Below are 6,162 nucleotides of genomic sequence, written 5' to 3'. Positions count from 1 at the left end.
AGTGGTTGAGAATCCGCCTGCCAATGCAGGGGACACGGTTTCGAGCCCTGGTCCGGGAAGATCCCACACGCCGCAGAGCAACTAAGCCTGTGTGCCACAACTACTGAGCCTGTGCTCTAGAGCCCTCGAGCCACAACTACTGAGCCCTCATGCCACAACTACTGAAGCCTGTGTGCCCTAGAGCCCTTGCTCCACTATGAGAAGCCACCGCAATGAGAAGTCCGTGCACTGCAACAAAGAGTAGCCCCTGCTCACCACAACTAGAGAAAGCCTGCATGCAGCAATGAAGACCCAATGCAGCCAAAAAAAAAAAAAAAAAACCAATATAAAGAACTCTTACAATTCAACCACTAAAAGACAACCCAATTTTTTAAAAATGAGCAAAGGAGCTGAACAGAGATTTCTCCAAAGAAGATACACAAATGACCAAAAGCACATGAAAAGATGCTCAGCATCAGTAGTCATCAGGGTAACGCAAATCAAAGGCACAGTAAGATCCCACTTTGCACCCACATGGATGGCTAGAATCAAAAATATGGATAATAATAAGTGTTGACAAGGATGTGGAGAAATTGGAACACTCATACGCTGCTGGTGGGGATGTAAAATGGTGTAGCCACTGTGGAAAGCAGTCTGGCACAAGTTAAATATACAGTAACCGTATGACTCAACAATTCAACTGCTATTTGTATAGACGTATACCCAAAAGAACTGAAATCAGGTGTTCCGAAAGACACTTGTAAACCAATGTTCATAACAGCATTATTCATTATTCACAAGGGCCAAAATAACCCAAATATTGAAATGACCCAAATATCCATCAATGGATGAATGGATAAGCAAAATGTGGTATGTCCATACAGGGGAATGTTATTCAGCCGTAAAAAAAGGAATGAAGTCATGATGCATGCTAAAACGTGGATGAATATTATGCTGAATGAAAAAATCCAGATACATATTACATGATTCCATTTATATGAGATACCCAGAATAGGTAAATTCACAGAGACAGAAAGCTGATCAGTTGGTTGCCAATGGCTGGGAGGAGGAGAGAATGGGGAGTGTTTGCTAATGGGTAATGGGTAGTGGGTACAGGATTTCTTTTGGGGATGGTGAAAATGTTCTGGAACTAGATAATGGTGATGGTTTCACAACACTGAGAATGTACTAAATGCCACTGAATTGCACCCTTTAAAATGGTAAGTTTTATGTAATGTGTATTCTACTGCACTTTTTTAATTTAGGAAAAAATTAAGTTAATAAATCAGATCTTAGTATTCCCCTGACCAAAACTCTCCAGTGACTCCTTGTCACATTCAGAATAAAATCCAAAAGCCTTGCTCTGACCTGCAAGACCCATGTGATTTGACCCCTTCCCCACTACCCTTTCAACCTCTTTTCTCACCCTCCTTTCTTGCTGTTCTTTAAACCCACCAAGCAGGGTCCTGCCTCAGGGCCTTTGCTCTTGCTGTTTCCCTCTGGCAGACCAGATCTCCACTTGGCTGGCTCCATCCACTTCATATAAGCTGTGGCAGACAGATGCTAAGGTGACCCCCAATTATCCCCACCTCCCAGTGCTTACTCCCCCCATATAATCTCCTCCCCTTGCATGTGGTCAGAACTTGTGACTTCCTTCTAACCAATAGAATACAGTAAAGAGGATGGGAAATGTCCCCATCATGTTCATCATGACATTATATAAGACCGTAATGCCCATCTTTATAGCAGAGTCTCCTTGCTGGCTTCCATGAAGCAAGCAGCCATGCTGGGGAGGCCCATGGGACAAGGAATTGATGGTGGCCAACAGCCAACAACCAGCTGAGGCACTGGGGGCACCTTCCATCTGACAACCAGCAAGAAACTGAGGCCCTCTGTCCTACAGCCCACAAGGCACTGTATTCTGCCAACAACCACGTGTGCTTGGAAGTGGATCCTTCAGCTTCCACATTAGCTGACAGGAGTAAAAACTTTCTGACTAGATTGTCTTCACTTTCAACTGTGATCATGTATTGCTTTTTCATGTGTACCTGTAAGATTTTTCTGTCATGTCTGAAAAGTAAAGGCTTTAAGGAAGAAAAAAAAAAAAGAGACCACAGTGAGACCTCACATGAGACCACAGCCCCAGCGAACACCTTGATGGTAGCTTTCAGATGAGATCCTGAAGCAGAACACCCAGCAAAGCTGTGCCTGGACCCCTGACCAGCAGAAAGGGTGCAATACTAAAGATATGTTAGTTTCAGTTTGCAGTGATTTGTTACACAGCTTTGATAACTAATACTCAGGCTTCTGTTTAAAGGTCACCTCCTCAGAGAGGCCATCCTTGACTGTCCCTTCTGTGATGGTTAAGTTATGTGTCCACTTGAGTGGGCCACAGGGTTGCTCACTTATTTGGTTAAACATTATTTATTTCTGTGTGTGTGTGTGTGTGCGTGTGTGTGTGTGTGAAGGTGTTTCCAGGTGAAATTAGCATTTGAATCAGTAGACTGAGTAATGCAGAGCCCCCTCCCCAATGCAGGTAGGCATCATCTAATTCATTGAGGGCCTGCATAGAACAAAAAGGGCACAGGAAAGGAAAATTTTCTCGCACTGTACAACTGTTGAACTAGGACCCCAGTCTTCTCCTGCCCCCAGAAGACTTATACCATCTCCTGTAAGTCCTGGACTTACATCATCATTGCCCCTGGTTCTCAGATCTTCAGACTCAGATTGGAATTTATACCATGGGCTCTCCAGTTCTCAGACCTTTGGACTTGGACTAGAACTTATAGCACCAGTTCTGGTTCTCAAGCTGGAACTACACCATCAACTTTCCTGGGTCTCCGACTTGCAGATGGCACATCATGGGACTTCCCAGCCTCCATCATCACGTGAGCCAATTCCTTATAATAAACGTATAGATCCTGTTGGTTCTATTTCTCCAGAGAACCCTGACCAATACACCTTCTAGAATAGAACCTGCCCCACCATTAATTTCCTGTCTGTTCCCCTGATTATTTTTCTTCTGTGATTTTGTGTTTTTGTTTTTTGGCCACGCTGCATGGCTTACAGGATCTAAGCTCCCCGATCAGGGACCAAACTTGGGCCCCAGCAGTGAAAGTGCTGAGTCCTAACCACTGGACCACCAGGGAATTCTCTGATTTTTTTTTCTTTGTAGCCCTTACCACACCTGACTCATTATTTGTTTATGAAAATACAATATACTCCATGGGAGCAAGAACCTAGTCTGTCCTGGTCACCTCTGCATCCCCAGTGCCTCTCATGGAACTTGGCACATAGCAGACATCCAATAAATAAGGAATGAGTGATTATCCATCTTTTTGCAGTGTTTACTAAGTGAATTTGCCTTGGTTGCCCTCACAATGACTCAGCAAGCTGGTATCATTCCCATTTTGCAGATGAGGAAACTGAGGCTCAGTCGTAAAGAATGACATGTCCAAGATCACAGAATTGGTAAGTGGCAGAAATAAGACTTAAATTCAGGCAGCCCGACCCCAAAGCCATGTACTTAAGCATCATGCAGGCAGCCTAAGGGGGTCAGTAGCAACCTTCCTCCCATTTTCTTCCTTCTGGAAAAGGGGATGCTCTTATCCATCCTAGAGCACTAAGATGAGGGACTCTCCTAGTCCCTTCCCCTGGCCCTGCTGTTTATGGGCAGGAGCAGGTACAGATCTTCAGAAGCCCTAAGTTCAGAAAAGATTATGGATCCCCATGTGATCCCCTATGTAAATCAAAATTAAAACAATGTAAACCATAAAACACAAAATGTGTGCACATGCGGAGGTTAAATGAACTCCTTTCTAGATTTCCTGGTTCCATTGGTTGAAGTTATTTTTAATCCCTTTTGTGTCCTGATCTTTCTGACACCCTAAGCCCATGCTTATGTCTCCATGGACCAGCTGTGTCCCTCAACTAGAGGTCCAGCTTCTGCTAGGTAGCCCTCCCCCACAGCCGTCCCTGTCTCCCAGCTCTATAACCACCCCCTTTTCTCATCTATTCATGACTAAGGATGGTCAGCAAGTCCCTCCAAGACTATCCCCAGGGAACCCACAATGCCTGGTAGTTTCTGATCTCCTGCCTCTTGGTGGCAGAATACAAAGATGCCCCCCATGATTCCTGCTTCGTGGTGAACACACCCTATATAATCCCCTCCCCTTGAGTGGGGGCTGGACTTGTGAATAGGATGAGATTTCACACTGTAACTCAGTTACTAGTCCATTGACTTTGAATTCATCAAAAGAAAGATTATCCCAGGTGGGCCTGGCCTAATCAGGTGATCCTTTAAAAAAATTAGAGAGGGCCTCCCTGGTGGCACAGTGGTTGAGAGTCCACCTGCCGATGCAGGGGACGTGGGTTTGTGCCCTGGTCTGGGAGGATCCCACATGCTGCAGAGCGGCTGGGCTCATAAGCCCGTAAGCCTGTGCATCCAAAGCCTGTGCTCCGCAGCGGGAGAGGCCACAACAGTGAGAGGCCCGTGTAACATGTACAGCAAAAAAAAAATCAGAGAGATTGGAAATGTGAGACAGTGTCCCTGCTGGCCTCAAAGGAGCAAACATCCATGCCATGAGCTGCCTATGGAGAGGGACACATGACAAGGGTCTGAGAGTGGTCTCTAGGAGCCAAGAGCAGTCCCTTGGCAAGCAGCTAGCAAGAAAACAGGGACTTCAGTCCTACAACCACAAGGAACTGAATTCTGCTGACACCCTAAATGAACTTGAAAGAGAGCCCTGAGCCTCAGATGAGACCACAGCCCCAGCGACACCTTGATTTCAACTTTGGGAGATGCTGAGCAGAAAATCTAACTACACAATGTCTGAACTAGTGACTTATAGAACTGTGAGCTAACAGACGGATGTTATTTAAAGCCACGAAGTTTGGGGCTATTTTTTAATGCAGGGATAGAAAACGAATACACTACCCTGACCTCTGTAAATGGTACCTTTATTAAACTAGGCTAATTTGAATGTATCATCTGTTTCCTGTGGGGCTTTGAAGGGTGCATTATTTAACTTCTCTGTGCCTTGGTTTCCTCACCTGTAATAGGAGATAACGGTAACAAAGCTATGGCAAGGATGCAATGAAGCTGTGCATGTATGGCTGTTCTCCTGCTCTCTGTACGTCCCCTGCTGGACCAGCCCCTGCTTCAGCTGCACCTGCTCATGTGACTGTGCCTGCCCCCAGCTAGTGATTGTCCTAATCCTTAGCCCAGAGCAGCTCCACCTGCTAGTTTATTAAAGGGAAACACCTGGTCTTGTGGTGCTCATCAACCTGAGTGCTGTGAGGGGCGTGCCCAAGCTGCTGGTTTCCCTGGTAACTGATGAGCGCACGTGAAGTCAGTTCCCCGTATAAATGGCAGCCTCCCTCCCCACCCCCGGGTGGTAGAGAGTGTCGCCATGTTCTGCTCGCTGTCTGCTGCGCTTGGCCGGGTGTCTCTCCAGGACCCTTTGCTTCGGACGTGTAAGGTCCCCTGTCCAGTGACCGTTGATGTATCAGGCTCCAGGCTGGTCAATTACAAGGCTCACAGGCCCGCGGGTGCAGCCCAACAGTTGGCTGGCCAACCAGGAGGCCAAGGAAACTCCCGTGAGCGCCGAGCTGTCGGGAAGTAAGGACCGGGAACGGAAAGTTGAGGCGGGTGATCCCGAGGTGGCTGTCCACTAGCACGTGGGGCCCTGTGGCGGCGGGCCACCACCAGAGCTGCCTTTCTCTTCCTTACATTGAGGATGCCCTGTTCAACTCAGAGTCTCTTTCCAGTTTAGAAGTAGCAGCTCCACCCTCGGGGTTCCTCTGACTGCACGGGGATGGCTGGTGGATACAGAGGAAACACAAGGACCTGGATTATCCATCAGATACTTGGGTGTTATCTGGACGAGTAAGACAAGCCTACCCCCGAAACAGAACCCCTACGCAATTACAGACACAGGCTTTAGGGATATTAACTCAGGGACAGCCTTGTGGATTGGACGCGGCCAGTTACCCAGAGGGGTTTGGTTAGGGTCTGTGGCAATGGCAAAATAATAAGAGGACCCTTGCGTTTCTGGTCCCAGCTCTGGGAGGGGGCAAAGCAACGATATAGGGGGATGGGACCGCAGCTACGTGCCGTCTGCAACGCGTTACCACAGGTGGGAGCTGACCCAGGTCGTCGAGCATCACAACCACCATTCAGGG

Source organism: Mesoplodon densirostris, chromosome 15, assembly GCF_025265405.1.
Source record: "Mesoplodon densirostris isolate mMesDen1 chromosome 15, mMesDen1 primary haplotype, whole genome shotgun sequence".
In the NCBI taxonomy this organism is placed as follows: Eukaryota; Metazoa; Chordata; class Mammalia; order Artiodactyla; family Ziphiidae; genus Mesoplodon; species Mesoplodon densirostris.
This window is presented reverse-complemented; position numbering follows the sequence as displayed.